Raw genomic sequence first — 25,491 nt, forward strand, 5'->3', positions numbered from 1 at the left:
TTTGTTTGCCTCGTCGTACCGTCAATCGAATCTACTCAACCTGTCATCGCAATACATCCCTCATGGTCCGCGCTATCGATTTGTCCCAAGTCGTTCATGTCACCTCTTATTAGCCATCAATTCGCCCACGCCTTCGTCTACCATTGAGGGAAGAGAAAGAAATAAGTCTGAATTATGGGGAGAGAATATATGAAATATATTATTGGGGGAGAGAAGTATGCATGGACAGGTGAAAACTAATTTGTAAATAGCCACTTATATGAAAATAGGGAGACCAATAGTCTTTTTTTTTAATTATTTTTTTAGTGAAATGTTAAAAACATTAACTATATTATTTTGTTTGGCTTGTGGATATTTGTTAGAGTGAAATTGTGAAGTTGTTGGGCTTAATGTTGAACTTGAAAATCAAAGTAACCAGGGGTTTGCCAAAAAAAAAAAAAAAAAAAGAAGAAGAAATCAATTTCCTTTTTCTTCCTCACGCGTGAGACGCTCCCCCTCCCCAACCGTAGTTTTTCTTTCTTTCTTTGTTTTTTTTTTTTTTCGTTCTCAGGTCGCATGTTGTACCAGCTGCCGCTCGCCGTTGTCATGAACGGCCTCTCCTCTCTCCGATGCGCAACTGACCGTTGTTTGTCGCCGGTCTGAGTTCCGTTCGTTCGCAGGTCAGCCCCCTCCCTCCACGCCAGCGGCCACCATGCACACGCCCGCCCGTGCAGATCTGGTCGCGCCGTGTAAACCTGGTCGTCGTGGGTCTCTCACCTGACCCGTGACCCAGCCGCTCGTAGTAGCTCGTCGTAACACTCTATTTCAGACGTTGCATTGGATAGTTTCGCCGTCGTCTGCAACTGCACTGAGCTTCTGTCCAGCACAACAATCGACTGATTGTCGCTCACTACCACTAGACTGCTAGTCGTTCGAGCGTCGCTGCCTCACCGCCAGTCACCGCTGCTTCCATGGGTTTCGTCGAATTTTCGATTGGGTAAGTTTTAATGGAAATTCGAGAAGGGTTTCTTGATCGGTTCGGTTTACATATGAAACTTGGTGTGATTTTGACTTAAACCCCTTATATTTGGAGTATAGGTTGAGGTATTGAAGCGTTCAATGTACCATCTAGCAGGATCATTGAGGTTTTGACAAGTTTTGGGTAAGTTATTAGGGTTATTAGACCTTTTGGACTGTATTTGAGGCCGTAATTTGAGTTATAAACCCTAAGTGTTTTGTGTTTGGATTAGGGTCGCATTGTTTTGAGGGATTTGAAGCAGTTTCGGATCAAACGACATTTTGGGTAAAATTAATTAGAGCCATTTGAATAGATTGGTGAATGTAACTAGGTCCTAAAGGTTTACGTTTAAATTTGATTTATGTTGTTTTTGATTTAGGATATGTTGGAGATTGTTTTGCTTTAATACTTTTGGGCTTAAATTTTGAGGTAGTTTATTCTTCTAAACTTGCCTAACCTCTACAGATAAGACCAATGCCCATGGCCTCCATGCATTTTTCCAACACTTAAGCCATTATTTTACTTCTTTTGCCTACCACCAAGCTACCCGAGTGCAAGTCTTCCAACATTTAGAATTTTCTTCCTTTCCACTCATTCTCAAGCTTCTTCCTTACATACATAATATTAACTTACTCTTAATCTTACTTTACTTACTAATTATTACACTTAAGTAGGGAAACTAGGGTTTGGGGTTTAAAGATAATTTTTGTTCTTGGAAATTGCAAAAGAGTTGGAAAAGTTAAACTTTTAAGTGGAATTTGGTAAGCAATAGTTGTCGAGACTACTGAAAGGAAAGGTTGAGGTTTTATTAGCGAAAAGGTAAAGTATTGAAGCCGTTAGCAAAGATTAAGAGATCGTGACTTTGAACACAAGCTATAACTAGAAACTAGCGGACCTCAGTTTGATTGGAAAATGAAAGTTATCTAGGGCGAAGTAAATAAGATGTGTTGTTAGTATTTAAATAATTTAGATCTTCCAATATCATAATTGGCACAAGAGATAGATTTGATAATAGAGCTAAGTTGATAGCAAGAAGTTGCTATAGATCAGATGAAGTAGCTCAAGTTACAAAAATATGAACTATTCAGCAAAATTCTTCGTATGCCCTATATTTCGTCTTGGAGCACACTAATTTTATTTATCAAGGAAGAAAATGGATCCACGCAACAATGAATCAACTATTAAGAGACGAAGATGTAGCATAGCCACGTCGTAGGGGATGCAGGGGAATGTCGAGACATTCGAGTGCTAAATTTGAATTCTAAATTATGGATCCTAGACTTAGAGTGCCACAAATAATATGTTTCTTCTTGCATGAACGGTGAGTTGATTGACTCTATCAAGATGGATATTATCAAGATAGACTCGTGAATCAAGAAGGTTTTTATCTTGAAAACTATCTTTAGGGATTAGTTACGGTTATTATAAAGGTTACAATGATGTGTTTTAGATTGATTAATGCTCTATAGTATCCAAGAACTTCAGGAACCTCATTTTCAGAAAGATTTCCGTAGTTTCAAAAAGATCTCTCAACTCTTTCGTGGTAGGGTTGATACAATGAGATGCAATTATTTTTGGACTAAATAGTAACATGAGGACTATCTCGAATAAGTTTTACAACCTTTGGTAATAGAAAGCCTTATGTTGAGTTTCTAATGAGTATGAGACTTAATTGGACAAAGTTGTTTTCTCAGACATGTAGCTGCTAAGGAGAGCATCATAATTGACGTGACTAGAGTGGAAGCCATCTCCAGTTAACTAAATTTGCTCTATTATGTATTCTAAGATTACGTTGTATATAGTATGGCCAATTGCTCTGCCGCACGTAGAGAGATTTTTTTTTATGCTAGTACAACCAGTTCAAATACATGTTTTTAGTAAATAAGACTTCTTAAGCTCGTGACAATTCGTAGGGTGAATGTGTTAAAAGTATTGTTGATTTTCAATTTCTCTTGAGTTTATAGTTGTATATGAAGGACATTGTAACACTTCATGAGAAAGTGCAAGGTACTCGATTAGAGTTCAGTATAGCTTTTCACTCGCATATCGATGGTCAAACCGAGCGTTTGAACCAAAATTTAGAGGGCATGTTATGTAATTGTACATTAGATTTTGCAAGGAGTTGGAATTCACACCTACATCTTATAGGGTTTGCTTATAATAAGTTATCTGGCTATAGTTGACATGCCACCGTTTGAAGCTCTATATGGAAAGAGTTATGAGTCTCTTGTTTATTAGGGTGAAGTTGGTGAACAAAAATTTTTGGAACTGGAGTTCGTGTGAACTACTAATGAGGCTATTTAGAAGGCTAGAGCGAGAATGCAAACGACATGGAGTAGATAGTAAAGGTAAACCGATACTAGACACAAAGATTTAGTGTTTGATATAGAGGATAAGGTGTTCTTGAAAGTAGCACCTATGAAAGGTGTTATGAGGTTTGCAAAAAATGGGAAGTTAAATTCATGCTTTAGTGGGCCGTTGGGATTTTAGAGCGAGTTGGCCTTGTAACTTATCGTTTACTTTACCACTGTCACTCTATAGAGTTCACAACGTCTTTCATGCCTTTATTTTAAGAAAGTATTTGGAAAATCAGTCTCATGTGTTGGTTTTCAAGCCCTTGCATCTGAGTGAGAATCTAAGTTATATGGAGGATGATAACCCAATTCTTACAAAGGAAGTGAAAACTTGCGTAATCAGGAGATAGCGCCATTGAAAGCTCTTTGCAAAAATCTACGGTCTAAAGAAGTGACTCGGGAACATGAGAATGAGATGAGAAGAAAGTACTAGAGGTTTTTCAAGATTAGAACTTTTCATAAGGGGGGAAGAATGTAACATTCCCAAGGTTTATGTGAATTTAAATTAATTTCCTTAAGTTATTGGGTTTTAATCCCCTTTAGTTTTGGATTTTTTTTTAGCCTTAATAGGATTGTATTGAGTTCATTTAGTCATTTTTTGGGCTTGTGGATATTTGTTAGAGTGAAATTGGGAAGTTGTTGGGCTTAATGTTGGTGAACTAAGTTTGACTAAGTCAGAACCAAAGTAACTAGAGTTTTGCCAAAAGAAAAAAAGAAAAAAAAAGCCCCCCCCCCCCCGTAGTTTTTCTTCTTTTTTCTCAGGTTGCATGCTGTACCAGCTGCCGCTCGTCGTTGTCATGTACAGACTACTCTCTGACGTGCCGTGTAGACCTGGTTGTCGTGGGTCTCTTTCACCTGACCTGTGACCCAACCGTTTGTAACAACTTGTCGTCGCACTCAGTTTCAGATGTTGCATTGGAAGTTTTGCCGTTATTTGCAACTACACATTGCCATGAGCTTCTACCCAGCACACCAATCGACTGATTGTTGCTTAGTACCTCTAGATTGCTAGTCGTCCGAGCATCGGTGCCTCACCACCAGTCACCGTTGCTTCCATGGGTTTCGTCGAAGTTTTGATTGGGTAAGTTTTAACGGAAATTCGAGAAGAGTTTCTTGATTGTTTTGGTTTACATATGAAACTTGGTGTGATTTTGATTAAACCCCTTATGTCTGGAGTATAGGTTAAGGTATTGAAGCGTTCAATGTACCATCCAACAGGATCATTAAGGTTTTAACGAGTTTTGGGTTAAGTTATTAAGGTTAATTAGACCTTTTGAACTGTATTTGAGGCTATTATTTGAGTTATGAACCTTAAGTGTTTTGTGTTTGGATTAAGGTCACATTGTTTTGAGGGATTTGAAGCAGTTTCGGATCAAACAACATTTTGGGTAACATTTGAATAGATTGATGAATGGAACTAGGACATGAAGGTTTAAGTTCAAATTTGATTTATGTTGTAGGTTTTAATTCAGGATATGTTGGAGATTGTTTTGCTTGAATACTTCTGGGCTTAAATTTCGAGGTAATTTATTCTTCTATTGGACCATCTTCGATCCAAGTGCTCTATGTATAAGGACTTATGCGAAGTTGTGTGGATATTAATACCATGCTTTGGCCTATGGAATGACTGATGTGTACTGCCATGAAAAGATTGACTGTAATGGACATGCAACTATGTTATTATGATTATGCTTATTGAAGGATTGATGTATGCTAGTTAGGTAGGTGATTGTTGACACTCCCAATGGTATAGATGCACATCCTATGATTGTGCCCCTATGGGAGCACTACTTATGCTTACGACTGTGTTCCTTCGGGTTCACTACTTATGTTATGATTGTGTTTCTTCGGGTTCATTACCTATGCTTATGATTGTGTTCCTTCGAGATCACCACCTATGTTTGTGTACCTTCGGGGACACTACCTATGTTTATACTTATGCCTATGATATGTGCATCTAGACCTTCTTCATGGTCTTGAATGTTTCTGTCTCGAATCATTGGGATACTCAAACTTCTTCATGGTCCATATATTTCAGAAGGCATTTAAAGGAAGAAGAAATTTTAGAACTCCAGAATTTGTTATCCTTGGTGTCCAAGAAAGAACCATTGAACTGCCAAGATTCTCGTACATGGTCCCTAGAAGCATGTGGTTCCTTCACAGTACAATCACTGGCAAACACCTCTTTGGATCATGTTTTTTGGAGCCCTAAATTGTTCTTCAGTTTTACAACAAAAACTGCCTTCCCATTTTCTTTCTCACAATCAATGTGCTTTATGTAAATCAGAAGGGGAAGATCTCCAACACATTTTCTTTGACTGTGTTTATGCCAAAAATTGTTGGAGAACTCTTTTTGAAAGCTTCACTATTTGTTGGGTCTTTGATAACGTTTTCAGGAATAATGTACAGTAGATCCTTATTGGGCCTTTTCTCAAGAAATCTTCAAATCTGTTTTGGATTAATGCTGTAAAAGCCTTGCTCGTTGAACTTTGGTTTGAAAGAAATCAAAGAGTGTTCCAAGATAAGGAAACCCATTGGTTTGCTCGGTTTGAGGCTGCCAAACTTAATGCTTCACAATGGTGCTCTCTATCTAAAGCATTTGCAACATACTCTTTATAAGATATTTGTTTAAATTGGCAAGCTTTCATCCATTTGGACTGACAGAAGCATAAAGCTAGTGGACTCTTTTTTCAGCCTAGTGTGGTCTTGCAACTTAGGATTTTGCTATTGATTTACTTTGTATTATGTTTATTGAGGACTGTATACATTATCTCTTTTGTTGCTTTGTAAGAGTTCCTCTTATCTTTGTTCTTTGAGTTAGTTGGTTTGGAAGTGATGAGGGTGCTAAGGGGGTGTCAATCTAGTCGAGATGTTCGGGTGCACCTCTTGATCCTTAGTTATGTATCAATTTGATTTAAGTACACAACTCTTGTACTTTCTTTTTATGTATTAATAAAAAGACTTGTTTCCTTTTAAAAAAAAAAAAAAAAAGATGTGCTTGTAGACCTAAGTTGGGAAAATCAACAAGTTCACCTAGTTAGGCAATAATGTTATGATATGGCTAAAAGACCCGTCAATTGAATGACATTCAATGTATGTGACTGAAAAGCCTAGCCCCCAGTAGTGACCCACTTACTGAGTAATTATACTCATCCTTTCGTATGCTATGTTTTTCAGGTAAGGACAAGGATGAACCGATGCATGACAAAGAGGATTTGTGACTGTGTGAAGGGACTTGATCATCGCTTCCGCACATGACACTAGCTTTCCATGGTTTTCCCTTTTTTAGTCCAAATGTCTTTTGAATGAGATTTGTAATTATTATTATTTTTCTTAATAACTCATGTTCTTAAAAGGGACCCCAAAAAGGTGTTTTGTTATTGAACTTATGATTTTGGTTTAGTTCATTCATTTTTAATAAAAAGTCTTCATTCTTTCTGAACTTTAAGAGTTAAACGGTTGAAATTCATGCATGCATGGAGTACTATCCTGTAAATGAGTTTTAAAAGATTTGGGTTGTTACACTTAAAGAAGGGGTTATTTTGGAGAATTTCCCCTCGTTCGTCTAATCGTCATTGATTTCCAATTGTATTGCCGTCGAGATCTAGCCGACCATAGACAGCTGTAGTCATCGATCAATCAGGCAAGATTTCATGTCCTAAAACAACTTATCTGTTGATGTTTGTGGATTTGCTCGGTCACAATTGGGTCTGTAACATCAATGTTACGAGTTTCTGGTTTACCAACTTTAGTCAGATCATGTTGCAAGAAAAACATTACACGGCCTGAATCGATAAAGAACAAATGTTAGGGCTGGAGAGGGAAATTCCTTGTCCGGTTGGCGTTATCAATTGTTTGGTGTGATGCAATCGACAAACTCAACACAGATCGCTGGAAATCAAGTTACTTCTGTAAACCCTAGGAAGATTAATCCCAGTCGAATTTGTACAATAAAATGTCTGTTTTGTCTCGTGCTTTTGGCTTTGAGTGGGAATTACGACCTGGGAACTCATCAAGTTAACCAGGTTGCCGAATTGGATACTTAAGACCTAAGGGTCGGTTTGTTCTCCATTTTCTGCGATTTTTTCCTCTAGCTTTGAGCATCTTCCATGATGGTGATTCAATGATGATGCTATCATTGAAAATTCCCTTCTTTTCCTGCACCCAATCCAGAAAAGCTCGGATAGCTTAGAGAAGGAAAATCTTTACATTCTCAAGGTTCTTTATGCATTACTTCTGATTTTAAATGTCTTACGTACACATAACTAATTTACAATATTTTCAGGATAGGTAATGATGGTATTTTAGCCTCGTATAATTGTTTCATTTGGCTGTCGTTTCAACTTCTCATATGGCAGTGCAGTAGAGAATGATGAAGCTGCAAACATATGCGGGGATTGGTTTCATTGCAACCATAGTGGTTATCTGTCATGCCTTCAACAGTAGAGGGCAGTTCTACCCAGCATTGGTCTATTTATCGACTTCCAAGATAAATATAGTGCTTCTTCTCGATATGGGTTTATCATCATGTGCATTTTGTGGCAACTAACAAAAAAAATATTTCTTGGTTCTCTTAGAGAAGCAGAAGTTGAGAGGCTCAACGAGCAATCATGGAAGGAGTTGATGAATCCTCTTTGCCATTTCTATTTTCCGGCAAGATTTTTCTGTTGCATTCCTTGGTATGATCATGGCTTTGTTGTTGATCAAAGCTTTGCATTGGCTGGCTCAAAAGAGGATTGCATACATGGAAACCACTCCATCAGTGCCATTGTTGTGTCATATCCGGATAGTTTTTTTCTTAGGCTTCCTCTTTGTTCTAGATAGTCTGTTTTTTTATAATTCGATAGAATCTCTGATACAGACAAGGAAGGCCTCGGTTTCCCTCTTCTTTTCATTTGAATAAGTTTTAAATTTCCACCAAGTATATATCTCTCCTTTTTTTTTTTGTTTGTCTTTTGTTTTTTGTTGTTGTTGTTATAAGAAACATGGATATTTCATTGTTATGATGAAATTAAAAAAGAGGAAAGTCTATACAATGGATTTCAAAATTCTTTTCCAATCAGTGATGAGATTTATAAGCTATAACTGGTCATGAAATTTGGTTTATATCTTGATTCTGTATTTATACAAGCTTAAATTATGATGTTTACATAATGGAAATTTTTGAACATTTGGCACCGCAATAATTTCAAGGCAGTATGTCAGAGATATCAAGGATATGTTAGATGAACTCACAAACTATTGTTTAGATTTGATATTTAAGATCTTATTTGGAGAATTTATGGCTATAAGAGTACTGTCTTGCAGTCTTTGCTCACTGGAGTTAAGTTTTTAAATATCCTATTATGCTTTACTGTGGCCCTTTGAGGCTCTTATTTCATCATAAAATAAATTCAATGTCTTGTTTTTTAGGTATATGATTCTTGTGACAACAGCTGTGTCAAAGTTTGTGAAATATATTTTCTATGTCAGTGATGTGCTCATGGAGGGACAATGGAAAAAGGAAACCCGTCTATACATTTTATTTGGAACTTATCCGAGACTTACTTCACTTGTCGATGTACTTGTGTTTCTTTCTCATGATTTTCATGTAAGTAATCAAGCTACACCTGTTAAGCTATCCCATTCTTGTGAACTGGAAGTTCAGAATTCATCTCTTTCTGCATAGATGTGCTCATACTGCCTATGTCCAAATGTTAAAGTAGTCAGATTCTGATTCTTCTCGAGAAATACTATGCAAACCAAAAAAATCAGATGTGGTTACTGGGATTTGTGTCCTTGCATGTATCAATGACCATCATATTTTGCTTTGATGTTAATTGTGGGAGATGACTCTGATAGCCCCTAATAACAAAAGTGTATGAAAGAAGAAAGAAAACCATAAAAAAGGTAGAGAATGAGATAGGAAAATGTTACAAAATGTAATGGAAGAGAAGTGGGCCCTAAGAATATTGTTAGTTATGTGAGGAAAGGAAGAAAAATAGGGGGGGGGGGGGGGGGGTGGTGTTCCACAAGTGAGGGTAGGTCATTGAGGCCATGAGAAGGTAGAGAAGATTTTGGTGTAACAATCTCATTATGGGATTTAGAGGAGGGAAGGGGAGCTCTTGAATTGTCCCCCTTTATTAATAAAATAAGGAGAAAGCTTCTAAGTTTATCAACTGGTTACCTGGGTATGGTGGAAAAAATGGAAGCTCGAATGGTAGCTATGGAGGAAAAACAGATGGAGATCGAGGAAAAGATAAACCTACAATCAAAGGAGGTGAAGGAATGGATGGGGAGTATGTCCGCTCAGATGGCCCTGGTCCTATCAAGGTTGGACGCGATGAACAGTTCAGAAAAGCAACCTCCATCGTCCGAGAGGACCATATTATGGGATTTGTGTCCTTGCATGTATCAATGCCTATCATATTTTGCTTTCATGTTAATTCTGGGAGATGGCTCATAAGTCATTGCAGGAGTGTCTTATGACTGATATGATATTTGTTGTTTGTTTGGATCTCCTTTGCATCATTATTATTTCCATTCATCTGAATTTTGTCCCTTTAAGATTGAAAGAGGCATAGCTTTCTGCTTACATGCACATATTGCATTAAAAAAGGATTTTGCTTCTAGTCTGACCACTTATTTCTTGGAGTTCTTTTTTTTTTTTTAAAGATATTGCTAGACTGTAAACATCATAGAAAGTTAAGTATCATTTCATTTATATGGTTCTCTTTTGAACTTCGAATCGTCTGCTCTTTCCTTTTCCCTAGTATATTCTTGCACTAACTTCTTAATACATAATAAGGAGATAAGGAAGTTAACTAAAGCTCAAGGAATATACAACTTTCTTGTCTTCAATATGAATGATTTTTAGCATAGTGGATAAGACATCAATTACCATTCCAAAGGTCGATGGTTTGATCTCCTACCCCACAATTGTTGCAATTGTTGAACTAAAAGTAATGTTTGAAGTTACCTCCACATTAACTTCATCCCCATTTCCCATCTTTATTCTGCTGACAAACTTTGCTCTTGTAGGACTTATGGTGTGCCTTTGCACTTGATCCGAGAGCTCTATGAGAACTTTAGGAATTTTAGGATTTGCATTGCAGATTACATCGGTTATAGAAAGATCAATTCAAATATGAATGATCATTTTCCAGATGCAACGCCTGAAGAACTCAATTTGTGTGTCCAAGCTTAGTCAACTTGTTGTGTGTTTGATGCTTCCTGTACTTTTATGTTAGCCACAAAAATTCTTTCTATGGAATTGCAGAAATGACGCAACATGCATTCTTTGTCGTGAGGAGATGATGATTGCGAAGAAACTAGTATGTGGACATCTTTTTCAAGTCCATTGATCCTGGTTGGAGCGACAACATACTTGTCCCACTTGCAGAGAGCCCTTGTTGTACCACCCAAAGGTTCAAGCACAGCAGGCAGTCATCATGGAGTGCGGTCTGATGCTAACCAACAAGGTAATTGCACTAATAACAAGTTGAATTCAATTTAGTGTCTGGCTAACCGGTCCTACATCTTGTACAATTTTTAATCTGACCAGTTCTGTAAATCTCTTCCATGTATATTTCATCTGGTTGTGGACCTTTCTGGAATCTTTCATTTGAGGAAACTGAAACGTCGACTAGGGAAGAAATGCACGAATGATCTAGAGGACATAGTTCTTTTTAAAATAAGCTAAAGGAGTACTCTTTGAGGTTGCTTATGTTACATTCAAAAACCTAAAGATATGGAATATGAGTCTCCTCAATGTTCTAGGGACAGGAAAATATCAGTTCCACCTGCCATGTCTCCTACAAATTAGTTCGCAGTGTACAACTTTTCCAGTTATTTGTGCAATGCTATGGAATATGAGTCTCCTCAATGTTTTAGGGACAGGAAAATATCAGTTCCACCTGCCATGTCTCCTACAAATTAGTTCGCAGTGTACAACTTTTCCAGTTATTTGTGCAATGCTTCCCCTGCATCTCTTATTTTTTTTTTTTACGAGTAGTATTTTATTTGTGAAATGCTTCCCCTGCATCTCTCTGTTTTTTTATTTTTATTTTTATTTTTTTTTATGAGTAGTACCCAATTTGGTTTAAGTTTTGAAAATAATCTAGGTCATAGACTAAAGAGAGTGCTTAGGAAGTGGATAAGGATTCTTCGGAAGTTTGGTCCCTTGTTTGTTTCCATGTTTCTCTATGAACTTCGATTTTGAAAGCTTTTTGTAACTATTCTAGAGGAATTATTTGCATAGTTGGAGTGTCTTCTTGTAAAGAGAGCTCTCTTTTTCCGTGGGATTGTTTTTTTATATGCCTATGTATTCTTTCATTTTTTTTCTCAATGAAAGTTGTGGTTTTCATTTAAAAAAAAGATATATTGGCTGTGAAGTAACCATGCAAAAACAAGCTATCAGTATTTGCAAGTCTTCTCTCTCTATATATTATGTACTGAACCTCACCATCAGTGTGAGTTGAAATTTGGGCCTCTCTCACGATTCATTTCCTGGGTGTTGACTCTCTCTTCTCTCTTCTCTTTTCTTATTTCTTCTGTTTTCATGATTGTTTTTCTTAAGAGAGTACTTTTTTTGATAAGGACAACAGCTTTCGTTGAGGAAAAAAATGAAAGAATACACGGTACAAAAAATCAGCCCACAAAAAGGAGACTGCCTCTATGTGTACTCCAACTATACAAGATTATATCTATAGAATAATTACAAAAGACCATAGATTGAAGCCCAATGAGACACATGAAAAATAGACAAGAGACCAACTCTTACGAGATAGTCCCTAAAGTTGTAGTTTGTTTTGTATATTTTTGTGTCTAAGCAATTCAATCTCTTCTAAAGGAACTAGTTTAAATCTAGAACCATCTATGAACTTCAGAATATCTCTTTGAGAATGGACGATCATTCTTGAACTGGACCTCTGGTGCTCTGTAAAAATTGGGTGCTTCATTTTTTTTTTCTTGTGTTGTTTCTAATTTTCTTATTTTGTTAGAAAAGGTGTGGGAGTAATTTCCAAGTTTTCTATGGAGATACTGAAAAGGCTTTGCTTTACCTAAAAAACTGTTTGAAGTCTTTTATATGATCTCATTGCTTTGGATTAACAGTGTTAAATGTTTGGTTGTTTGGTGCATGTTTGTAGGATTCCCTTCAGTGTATCTGCTTTCTTTAATAAAAGTTGACCCCAATCTGGAACTTTGGGTTTCATTTAATTGTTTTTTCAAGATGGAGGTATACCATACTGAAACCTGGATACAATGACTGAACTGATCGTTCAGTTGAAAACAGGAACAGGAACCACAAGCTCATCTGCACGAAGTGGTACTGGTGTTGCTAATGATAATTTGAATCATCATCTGGCTAGAGTCCGAGCTGCTGCAGCTGCTGCTTCAATATATGAGAAATCATAAGTTTATCATTTTGTGAGCACATTAGTATGGTATGCCTTTTCATTGCAAGCTATGTGATCCCCGGTTTATTTTCCTTTTCGCTGATCTAGAAAATTTACTAACATTAAGGCCATTTCTCCCTTTGCAAAGAGAAAAAAGAGTATGATATTTTTTTATTTTTTATTTTTATTTGTTTATTTATTTACAGGTCTCCTGGATATGCAGTAGTTCCTCAGGTTGAATGACCTTTGCCTGACCCCAACAATACAGAAACGAATGGAGAACAAGCTCCCAATAGACATCCACAATACTTTTCATTTCCTGGCGGCCCTTCAAACCTGTCCTTCACTCAATTTCCCCAAAATCTCTTTGTTCCTTTTCAGCCATGAGAGGGCACTGGAAACAATACGGATGGATTGGGCACTAATCTAAATGTATCAGGTTCACAGCTTGAGCTCAAGAAAGATTTCTTCAACAATAGATTGAGGTATGTTATTTAATTGTAGCATCAACATTACCTTGTGAACTGTCTTGTTTGGTCAGGTTTTGTTTGGGCTCTTGTTGCTGGGCCCTTGTATATCTTTAGCTCAGTTTTTGAAGGAAAAAAGGGGAGGGGGGAAAAACGTGAACAGTAGTTTACTAGTATGCACACATGGCCATGACCATGGGTAAATACTCACGAATCAAGATCACTACACATGCTTAGGCGATGTCCATAGAGAACTCAAATGATCAGAATAACAGGTCTTGATTCTCTCTCGTTGTCCTGGATTGACTGAAGCGCTGTTTGGTTTTTACATCTGTGCTGTTTCCTGAACCTCTAATGTTCAACAACAAGAAGCTAACTTTTATGCTTTAATAAAACTGGGGCCAACCAACAAGAGGTACCCCAAACAGTTAAAAGAAAAAACACTACAAGGAGCCCTAGTCGTTTGTGATCAAGAGAATAGGACAATTACGAAAGAGATTTAAGTAAGCCCTCCAAAGAAAGGCCCAGTTTGTGACAGTCGTTTGTGATCAACATGCCAAATCTCAGACCTTCCTTTGAGACCTATTTATATTATATCCAAGAAACTTTTCCTGTTTATTTCTAATCAAGCATTCCTTAGAATGACAACAAATCATACTTTCTTGAATAATTAGCTTTTATGTCGAACAGTGGGTTCAAGAAAGCCTTTCCATCATTATTTTAATAGTTGAAGGAATCGTCAAAATGCCAAAATTTAGCCAAAACCGACACCAGTTCATAGAAGCAGAGGGCAAAGCCAGAAATGGTTTAAATCTTCTAAGACATACACACAGATTCTTTGGATAAAGAACAAGGTTTTAGTCCTCCCTAAAGTGACCAACCATGAAAGGAAGTTTATCTCTTTTGAGGATTTTCAACATCCAAAGTTTTTAGAAAAGAGGAAACACCATAAGGATATTTCTTGAAGCTCAAGAAATATTTACCTTAGGCTTTGTTCTAGGTAAAAAAAAAAAAAAAGGATTAAAAGGTGTGATATTTCTACAAACTATATTTCGTTAAAGAAATTTTTTTTACAAACCAAGTTCCCAATCTCTGATGTGCTTTCCTTGCATGATTTTCATCTAAATTTCTAGTTAAGTCGTGATCCTCTCTGGTCGGCTCCTTCTAATAGAAAAATTCTAAAGACCTCTTCCAACTTCTCCTTTATAGCCCTTGGAATTATGAAGTATAATAAGAAGTCATGCAGGATCTCCTTGTAAACTACCTAGATCAAAGTGAGTCTACTCTTTTGATGAAAGCCATGTGGATTGAGTTCAGAAAGGACTTGCGTCTTGGAGGAAAGCCTATTTTTCAAAGCCCCTGGGGCTTGGAGGTTTATTCTCCATAGATCGCAAACAACTTCTCCTCGATGGACCTTGGAAATTTCACCGAGATCCATATGGATTCGGTTAAAAAATTTGTGTATTTTTCAAAGCCCTTGGAGTTGTATGCTTTGTAGATCTCGTCCAATTTCTCCTCAATGAGAGGTTGAGAGGAGGAAATGCTTGTAGTTTTGAAGGAAGAAAAATGATACATAAACTTGTTTTAGATTTTTGTTCAGAAAAGCATAAAGTTCTTCTAAACAACTCTATATTTACTAGTTTTCTAGAAACTAGAGGTCAGCAAAAATTGAAACGAGCCATTTAGTCAAATTAATTGACAAGGAACATGTGATAAGTTGGGAGATATCTTCGTAATAAATAATTTTGTATTTATTCAAACTAATTTCAGTAGAACAGAGCTGGATGTGGTTGAAGATTTTTATTTAGGAGTGTCCACCTTTTGTGTCAATAGCTTTTGTCCTTTTCTTAAATTCAAAATTTCATATTTGCCAGCTGATCCTTCAAAATCAGCTGCAACTTCTCCGTAAACCAAGAGAGGGAAAAATATAGCATCCTCCGTACCCTCATAGTCACCGTCACCGTTGCTGTCATCATCTTCATCAGATTCTCATCGACCTGGAAAAACCGAAAGGGTGGTAAGATAGATTAAATGTGCATAAATTATATTGTGTAATAATACAAGACTGCAGGTTCACAGTGACATATAGATGTCTGTCTATTGTATAGAGAAGATGCACTTAAGTTTTAGCAGCAGTCTTCTTCCCCTTTGCCGTATTGGTTGGTTGGTTGTAAATGCTGAATTTGGTGCTCTTTTGAAGCAGTCTATGCGATGGTCAAAAAAGAATATTGAAACCATTGTTTTTTTTTGGTGGTAGGAAAAGAAGAGTTTATTATTCAAAGAAGATTTGGTTTCTATTTTCTTAGTCTAAAAGATGCTTTTTGAAAAGCAAATGAATTCACATGCGCATGAAATGAAAGCATTGATTGTTTGGAAGTGGACATTTTAGAAAGGTAACCAATGTCGTGCCAATCTCGGTTTCTATTATTCACATTGTTCAAAACATACATTTCTTAGTTTCTGTTTTTTTAAATAAGTACATTTGATCTATGAATTTTTAAAATTATAAAAAATGCCTACCTAAATATCTAACGTTGAGGTTACTTATATTGTAGAAATACCTACCATATTTTTAGGGGAGGAGAGAGTGGATTTCCTTTTCAAGTTATACTCCTGTATATTTATTTATTTATAGATATATCATCACAATGGAAATACGATTTTTTTTATTTCTTTTGTTAGAAGTAAAAGATTTTCAAAAATATTTGAATGATATATATTCTCTAAAACCTAAAATCAACTAAATGTCGCAATTATCATCATCATCACCCAAAATTTCTCATTTTTAATTTTTCTGTTTATTATTTGTTCATCCTCCCAATATACAACAAGAATGCTTCATCGATGATAACGAAAATAGAAATAGATGGGGTAGATGAAGGAATGGGAGAGATAAGTACACGGTGAAGTTTCCTTTTCTTCTTGTCTTCGGTCCTATTCCAATTGTGCCTTCTACTGGATTGAAACAAATAGAACTTATGTAGATTTTCAGGCATGGTTTTGTGAACCTTCTACCATCCCTTATGTGCAACGTCATTACTAACAAACTCTAGTAGAAGTTCTACATTCTAATTGCAATCATAGTCATAGAAGCAAATTAAAGGGTTTGAGATTGGAGGGTAAGGTGGGTTTTGAATTTCAAATGAAGGAGTAGCTTGGCCATATAAGTCTTATACTATTTTAATCACACTTTTATTGAATATTTATTATAAGTGTACATATATACTTCCTGTTATTTATAATCTAACCCGTTGTATTCATGTATATATACTTTGTGGAATTCATCCATGAGACAAGTTTTTCCAAAAATTTATTTACCTCTAGGTGGGTCTTATAAGTTGTCTGTGAGATTAAGGATAATTAGAGAAATTAGCAATTTTCAACTATTTATTTAATCATCGATAGTATTTTTTGGTTAGTTATACTTATAGATATAGTTGTATTGATGTATATACACATCTATGCTTTTATACACATCATAGATCCTATAGACTATGTATATTGAAATTGTATTCGGTAGGGATTATTGTTTTATTTTTATAATACTTTTTTTTATTAGTTCTCCTTTTTTATAGGCATTGGAAGTAGTTGCTAATAAATAGCATAATCTTAGTTAGAGTATTCTTGTCACAACAAATCTAACAACTTCTATTAAAGATTAGATATTTTTGCATAGAAACCATATTGTAGGTATTTTTGAAATGCAACCAACTAAATCTAGCTATTTTTGTGCTTGATCCATATATTTTTTAGTCTTTGAATTTCTAAGAATAAGTTTGAAAGGTTTTTTTATAAGGTATATGACATTTTAAATTAGAAAGATATGCTTAAAAATTAATTTTAGAGTGGAGATAATTTTATTAAAAGTATTTTTCTAATTTAAAATAATAAAAAATATTGAAATTTTAGGAAATAAAAAGGTATATTTTAAAAATTTAGAGACTAAATTCACATATTCTTAAAAAATTTGAAAATTAAAAAATACATTTTGAATTTATGGACCAAATATACATGTTCAATAAAATTTAAGGACTAAAAATGTAATTTTTTTATGATTAAATTTTATTTTGAGGGTATATGACATTTTGAATTAGAAAAATACGCTTAAAAGTAATTTTAGAGTGGAGATAATCTTATTAAAAGCATTTTCTAATTTAAAATAATAAAAAATATTAAAATTTATGGAATTAAAAAGGTACAAAAATTTGAGGATTAAAAAGACACATTTTAAAAACTTACAGGTCAAATGCACATGTTTAACAAAACTCAAGGACTAAAAATGTAATTTTTTTTTGTTTAAATCATATTTTGGTCCCTAAATTTTAAAAAGTCCTTCTTTTAAGAAGTGTTTATTCTAGTCTCTACTGTTAAGATTATGTTAACTCTTTTGGGATGAAAGCTATTTAAGGATGAAATTTCATCAAGAATGGGTCGATGAATATGAATAAAATGTCAACAACCAACATGCCAAAATAGTGAAAGACCAAAATCTTGAATGCAAAATGTCCTTTGATCTCCTATAGAAAATCATTCTACCATCTAATTCAAAATTGAAACCCCTTTATTTGGCAATCTAATCATCAAAAAATATAGTTACAGAAATCTTAACAAGGACCAAAATAAACACTTTTTTAATGTTTAGGAACTAAAACAGACGTTTTTGAAAGTTTAGGAACCAAAATAGAACAAGATTCAAAGTTTAGGGACCAAAATAAGATTTAAACCTAATTTTTTCTATACATTTAAATGTAAGGAATTACAAGTTTAGTCATTGACTTTGAGGTTTTTGAATATTTTGTACTTGAGCTTTTTAAGGTGCCTAAATGGTCTTTGAACTTCTAATTTTGTATTTAATAGGTTTTTGAATTTCTAGAAATATTTAATAAGTTCTTGAATTTTCAACTTTGTGTCTATTAGACATGGTGTAAAACTTCGATCAAGATTTTGAAGGCATCAAAATTTTGTTTTTCCCCGTTTCACACAGATTTCTAAGTTTTTTCTTTCTTCCCAATATTATGGTCACTAGTTGGGGGACACGTGTGATGCACATGGCTTAAAACTTTTTTCACATAGATGTTTAGAATAAATTTTAACTTGTGATTCAATAGTTTTTTAACATTAGATTTTTGATCCAACATTCATTGAGTTTAATTAGTAAATATTTGATAGGAAAAGAAGTGGTTTAAAAATAGTGTAAAAAACTATATATTTCTTTTTATCAAGTCAATTGACAATGGATATGAGATATTTTTAATGTTTTGGAAAGTTTTTTTAGATAATTTTTAAATGTTCAAATTTTTGAATGAAAATACATTTAAATTTAAAATTCAAATAGTTGATGTAAAATTTAAAACTATAAACAGAGAAAAATATATAAAAATATATGAAGGAATAAAATTAAAATATGATACAAATTAAATTTGTGAAATAAAATTATATAAGAGTGACATAATAACCTATTCTTGAAATAGTGACTTTACGAGGGAGAAAAACAAACAAAAACCAAATTTTTATATAATTTTTTAAATTAACCTTCTTGTTTAAGGGGATTATTTCTAGATCAAAAGGGGAAAAGATTTGTTGGTTATTTATATATTTATTTTTATAAAATCTCCAGCTACCATCATAGTCCTTTTTGTTTTCCTCATTGTATTTGATTTATGATATATGTACCCTAAATTCTAAATAATATAATATAATATTAAGTCAATAAAATTTTAAGGTTATTTCTATTTTATTATTTAAGAGTCTTTTTTTTAAAATTAATGCATTTATAAATTTATGCCGTGGAAAAAAAAAAAAAGAAAAATTAATTATTGAATGAAAAAATAGAAGGAGAATGAAAACAATCATTAGAATACAATGAAAATTTGAAAAATGATAAATAAAATATAAAAATTAAACAAAAATACGTAATCATTCATAATTGAAATGACAACCTCATCGACACATGGAGAAAAATAAGTCAATGAACTTAGTTGCCGGTTGAATTTTCATAATCAAATAAATTTCCATCTAATTAAAATTTAACAAAAAAATAATTTTAGTGGTTAGGAATCTTAAAAAAAAAACACATACACAATGGGAATTTAAAAAATGAAAAATGAAATATAAAAAATTAAACAAAAATATGTAAATATTTAGAGTTTGAAATACCAACATTAGCGATAAGGGAAAAATAAGTTAATGAATTTAGTTGCCTGTTGTCTTTTCATAATCAAATAAATCTCTTTCTAATTAAAATTTTTAAAAAAGGTTTTAATAGTTTGGAATCTATAAAAAATGATACAAATGAAAGAATTAAAAAAAAAATAGGTTTAAAATAATAAAATTAAATAAATAAATGATTCTCAAGTTGACTATTGAAAAAGAAAAAAAAAACACTTCAATGTCTAAAAATCTTTAAAAAAAAAATTAAACTTAAAAGATAATTGATAAAATGAAAGATTTAACTAAAAAAAAATTGAGGATTGAAATAACAACATTAAATAAATTAATGGATTTTCAAGTTTACTAGTTGAATTTTCATAATCAAATATACCAATAGAAATTACCAAATTTACAATATGTTAAAATATTATGATGAATTTTGATGAATCGTATATTTAATTTTGTTAAGAGATACCCTAAAATTGTGAGATTATGGAGATGAAAACTAATAGATGATTCTACTTTTAAAATTAAGAATAAAATTAAATGAGTTTTTACGTAATAACTTCCTATTTTTATCAATTTCTTCATTCATTTTTCATTTATTTCCTATTTTTCTAAAATCTCTCTCTATATCTTCCATTCTCCTATTTCCTCACTATTTTTTCATTAGATTTTCTTAATCATCTTAACCAACTTTATTTTTTCTCTTTACAATATGAATATCAATTGAAAATAAACTTATCTCAAATTGTAATTAGAAAAACTAATAAAACATATATAATAACGATAAAGCCTCTACTTCATTATATACCAAAAACTACAAATGAAGATGAACAAATATATGTCACAAAAACTCACAATTTGAATAAAAAAATTCACAAAATTGTATATCAAAATATCATAATACCCTTTAACTTGCCCTTTAAATCCAAAATTTAATAACATGATGATTTACGGGACAACCCATATCTAGTCTAGGACAAGTGAGAGATTTTGTATTGGGCACGTATTATGTCATAATTTACTGTTTTGTGTACTTATATATTAGTATGACTTTTATAATGTACACCCCACTAGCTTTAGGACAAGTGAGAGATTGTTGGGGTTGATGCCCTAATTCTCGTGGGTCCTATAGTTTGTAATTGTAATGTTCAAACAATTTATTTATTTAATAAAATATGAGATATTATATTCGACATTTAGTAGCATTAATCCACAAAACCAATAAATTAACATCTGAGGTTATCTTCTATAGCTTAAACATGTATGTAGAGACATACATGTGGATCATGTTTAAGTGATAACCTAAATGGTCTATAGTAGATGGATAAGGTTGGGTACCTTAGCCTGGTGACACTATGAATATGACCTGCTTTGTAGATGTTACAATTATTATAAAATGCTACAAATGATATGATCCTGATCATTCATGTGGAGACATGTGAGCAAGAGTATTTTATACAAAGGAGTTTGTATAAGATCGGACCACGAAATGACTAGTCTCATTATATAACACGGTTAATAATAGAGACTTACATTTCACCAGGATGACAATAGGTGACATGATCTGAATCTTGAGTGAGTTATGAAATCTCGCCTATGAAGGTAGTCATTTGATTCGTATGGATGAGAGTGGTTAGATCGCTGACTCAATAAGCCTACCATTTTGGAGATTCGTCTGATTGGGGAACTAGGAACACAGCTACACAAGACAGAATTCATTCCTTCTCTAACGTCGGGGTAAGTAAATAATTGCTCCCTTAAGGGCTGATTCCAAGACTTGAATAATGTGGTGTCATACCCTTTCTTAGTCTGAGAAGGATTTGGTCATAGTTGGACTAGGACTTAATGTTCATTAGAGAGATTAGAGGTACTTAAGGAGTCAAATGTAACTACAGAGGAAAACGATAATTTTGGCCCAGTTGCACTTGCGAACAATTTGTGAAGAGTCATCGCACTATTGACTGGTTATATCCAACAGGCACATAAATATATTTGTAGTGCGAAGAGTGCAATTGTCGTTCTTTAGTGGAGTGACTGACAATTAATAGATGTTGAATAATTTAATTAAATGAGTTTAATTAATTATTCAAGTAGCATTGAAATTTCAATCTTCAAGTCCATAAGGTCCTTTCTGTAGCTCAACAAGGATCTTGAGAATTAATTTTGAATTAATTTGAATTGTTCAAATTAATTGAGAAAATTAATAATATGTGATATAACTAATTTAAATTAATTATATACGATATAATTAATATAGTGTATTTGATACATTATAGTATAAAGTTTATTTAGAGAGGAATTAAATTTGAATATGATTCAAATATTAATTATATGGATGAGATTCATATAACTGAATTTATTATAAATGTGATTTATATTAAATATCATGCATTGACGAGAGAATCGAAAACTATAGGTTATATTGTATTTGATACAGTATAAAACTATAGGTTATGTGTTATATATAATATAACATATAGTTATATATATAATAAATTAGTTATTATATATATATATATATATATATATATATATATAAATTAAAATTATTTTTTAATTTATTTCTAAAATTAAAGGAAGGAAAATAACTTCTCTCCCCTTATTTCTCTCATCAGGTCGTGGTGAATGGGAAGTTTTCAATGATTGATCGTCTTATTCTTCTTCACAGAGAAGCTCTGGGTTGATTGTGTGTTTTACAAATCTCCCTGCAAAATGATTTTCTCCTCTCTAATTCTATTCTCCCTCTCCCAAAACTCAGAGCCCATACCTCCTGACAATTATTTACCTAAAAGAGAATACAGATGAAGATCTTGTGGTGGTGACCATTCTGTTTTTTTCTTGATCGTGATCAATTCAGAGAAGGGGATTTCGTGAAGATTTTCGATTCATCAAGGGTAATGTAATTTCTAACCCTAAATTTCTCCTTCATTTGCATGCTAATTTTCTGTATTTTGCATAAACTTGTTCTGTGATTTTGGTATTATGTGAAAATTAAAATTTGGGACGATCCCGCTTCCGCAATGGAACTTCATGGTTCATTCAATTGGTATCAGAGTGGTCATTTTGGTCCCATTATTTTTTTCCCAGAACTGAATACAGATTAATGGTGGATATGCATTCTGTAAAAATTGTTCATATGATGAATGTGTATGGAATGTATGTGGTTTACAATTTTTGGATGTCTGTGAGATTTGACCTTAGATTTATTGCTTTTCTTTACAAATTGGTTTATAAGGGTTTGGTGTTTTGGACATTTAATTATAATAAAGTCTGTAATTTGTATGTTTTGAGTCGTTCGTGAGTTTTTCGATGTTTTTCTAGAGAAAACGAGGCCCAAATCGGAGAAGGATTGACAAACTTCGCAACTATGCAGTGGCTACTATCCAGAAGCATTGTAACGTTGTGCCCTAACGTTGCAACGCTGCGAACGATACTAGGTCACAGCGTTGCAACGCTCCGAGACAGAAATCTTTTTATGGTTCGCACGCGGTTTGGTTTGAAATGCATCTGCCTCGCATCCATTTCGCTTGATTTGAGCGGTTCAAGGGCGGTTGTGGTGTTGGACGGTCCGGTTCATCCGGTTCAAGGCCTGGTTCACCTGTTTCGAATCGGTTTGGCTATTATTATGTAATAGTTAGTTGTTTTTAATTAATTAAATTAATATAAGTATTATATTAATTTAATTACTTGTTTAAGAGTCTAATCCCAGTCCAATAATTGTTGTTAAGTTATGCATTTGATGTATGGTTTAATTTTATTTATATATGTCAGAATGTATGTCATATAGTAAAATCTCACCATAGGTTATGTACTATTCATGTATCATTTATATTATAAATGTTATAATATATAGTTGTATGATTTATTTTATAGCATGCTCATGCATCATAATATAAGTGTTATAATATATGTTTGCATGCATTAATGACATAACCATGCACCATTTATATTATAAACGTTATAATATATAGTTTGAATGTATAGATGTATATATGTTATTAATTATTTCATTACTTTATTATATAAGTGTTATGTATGTTAAACAATGAAATGAGATTGCATAAAGCATGAAACTACTTTAGGTTATTTTATAATTGTTATAATTTACCTAAATATGCATTCACATGCAATGGTTGGTTTTAATTTACTTAATTTCTTTTATAAAGGTTACAAGTAAATAAAATTATAAATTAAAATCAATAATTCAGAATTGCATGCAAACTTTAGGTTAAAATCGTTTTTAAAATAGTTGTAAAAAATAATTCACATAGACCTAAGATCACATTTCTAATGAGATTAGAAATACATTTAATCTTTTAATAAGTGTAATAAGATTAGATTGGTCTTAATTAAAAGATTAAATTTGTAGCAAATGTATCTATAAAGGACCTTTTGTCTAAAACTAGTTCTGTCTAGGTTGAGGTATTTAAGTTGACGGAAATAGAATACCACTATCTGGGAACTGACCTGGAAAGGTGAATTAAATAGATTTGCTACAAGTATGCAATCATTGATTAAAATTTATTAAAGTGTTTAATGAACATTAATCAAAGTTGTTTAACTATCCAAAGTAAGTGTTACTTTTGGAAAATTTTAAATAATCATTTAGTAAAATAATCAGCCGTATTTTTCTAAGTTAATTAACCTTAGGTAAGGCACTTAGTGGGAGGAAAATGTGGTATATGATACTGAAGGAAATCGAACTCGAGATTTTCATGAGCAGCGGAATATAGATCATTCCAAATGAACATTACAAATTACAGTCATACAGAAACATACAGTTATGCAATTGTTACAGAAATTACAGCATGAACAATAAATGAACAAGGTGAAAGCTACAAACATTTGTAGACTCGTCTCCATGCTCCTTGCTCACGAACACTTGAACACAATAACCTCGAACGCTCAATCAACACAACCGCAACTCTACACGAATACTTCGTACGCGAACTTACCAATCGCCTCAGTCGCGAACTCCTCAGCAATACGAACGGCCTCCACAGAACCTCGACCGTGTCGAATTGAGTATGGCACCACCAAGAACGTTACCTTGGTATTCTCGGTGTGAGAATCCAAAGGGTGGGCTCTGTTCAGACTTGGAATGAGGCATACGAAGAAGGAAAGACCAATCGTGTACACGATTGGGCAAGTAGTAGATGATAGGAACCTATCGCATAGCTCGATGCCTAATCGTTTAGCTAAAGCTAAGCGATCATCTAGCAAAAGCTAAATGATCGTTTAGCTCAGTGTCTGTCGCCTACAAAACACTACACAATCGTTTACGAAAACACGCTGTCGCTTAGTAAATCCGTATTTACTTGACCAGCGCCGTGAGTTTTTCTTTTTGCGAGAGAAAATCTCAAAACAAATTTTTGAAAAAAAAACTTACTAAAATTAGGAAAACAATTTTTCTTTTAACTCATGGTTACCATGAAAATCCAATAACCACCCACTCAATTGGTTATTAAAGAAAAAGAATTAATTATCCAATAATTAATATTATTATAAATATAAATGATAACCAACTTATCATACTATATTTATAACCTATAGTTTTAATATTTCATCTCATGAAACATATAAACTATAGTTCTTTTTCTATTCCATGGTACTTAATATAAATCTCATTTACATTAATCATCCACTAGATGTATCTCATATATCATACCGATCATATCATATATAATCAAAATACCTCTTGTCAATTTGAACATTTCAAATCAACACCAAGAACTGATCCTCAATTGAATCCATTGAGCTACCAAGGGGATCTTATGGACCTGTAGCTTAAAGCTCCAATGATATGTGAATAACTGACTAAACTCTTTAATCACGGGATCCACCATCCGTTAACTGCCAGGCACTCCACTAAAGAACTCTCCTTACCACAGATATATTATGTGTCCATCTTAACCAATCAGAAGTGCGACAACCCTTCATAGATCGCTCGTAAGTATAGCTCGACCAATAACCGTTATGCCCTTGTAGTTACATCTAACTCCTTAAGTACCATTGATCCCTCTAATGAACATAAGTCATAGTTCGACTATGACGGAGTACTCTCTTCCAAAGAGAAGCTGCAACCACTATGTTCAAGCCCCAGAATCAGCCCTTAAGGGAGCAATCTCTCTATTTATCCC

General features: G+C 33.5%; 1 long non-coding RNA gene and 1 pseudogene across 2 annotated transcripts; both read left to right on the forward strand.

The window, feature by feature from the left end:
• The first annotated feature begins 394 nt into the window (after positions 1-394).
• On the forward strand, positions 395-13,361 carry LOC120090655 (ERAD-associated E3 ubiquitin-protein ligase HRD1B-like; annotated as a pseudogene). The gene is made up of 10 exons (XR_016524272.1): positions 395-976; positions 1,078-1,141; positions 1,230-1,282; positions 6,529-8,250; positions 8,764-8,941; positions 10,372-10,521; positions 10,610-10,811; positions 12,626-12,776; positions 12,935-13,213; positions 13,313-13,361. The product of XR_016524272.1 is annotated as an ERAD-associated E3 ubiquitin-protein ligase HRD1B-like (transcript).
• Positions 13,362-21,966: 8,605 nt separating this feature from the next.
• On the forward strand, positions 21,967-23,216 carry LOC150032597 (uncharacterized). The gene is made up of 2 exons (XR_016524858.1): positions 21,967-22,245; positions 22,673-23,216. It is a non-coding gene; the product is annotated as an uncharacterized LOC150032597 (long non-coding RNA).
• Positions 23,217-25,491: the final 2,275 nt, after the last annotated feature.

The sequence above is a fragment of the Benincasa hispida genome, chromosome 11, assembly GCF_027475165.1.
Source record: "Benincasa hispida cultivar pf3 chromosome 11, pf3_genome.v1.1, whole genome shotgun sequence".
In the NCBI taxonomy this organism is placed as follows: Eukaryota; Viridiplantae; Streptophyta; class Magnoliopsida; order Cucurbitales; family Cucurbitaceae; genus Benincasa; species Benincasa hispida.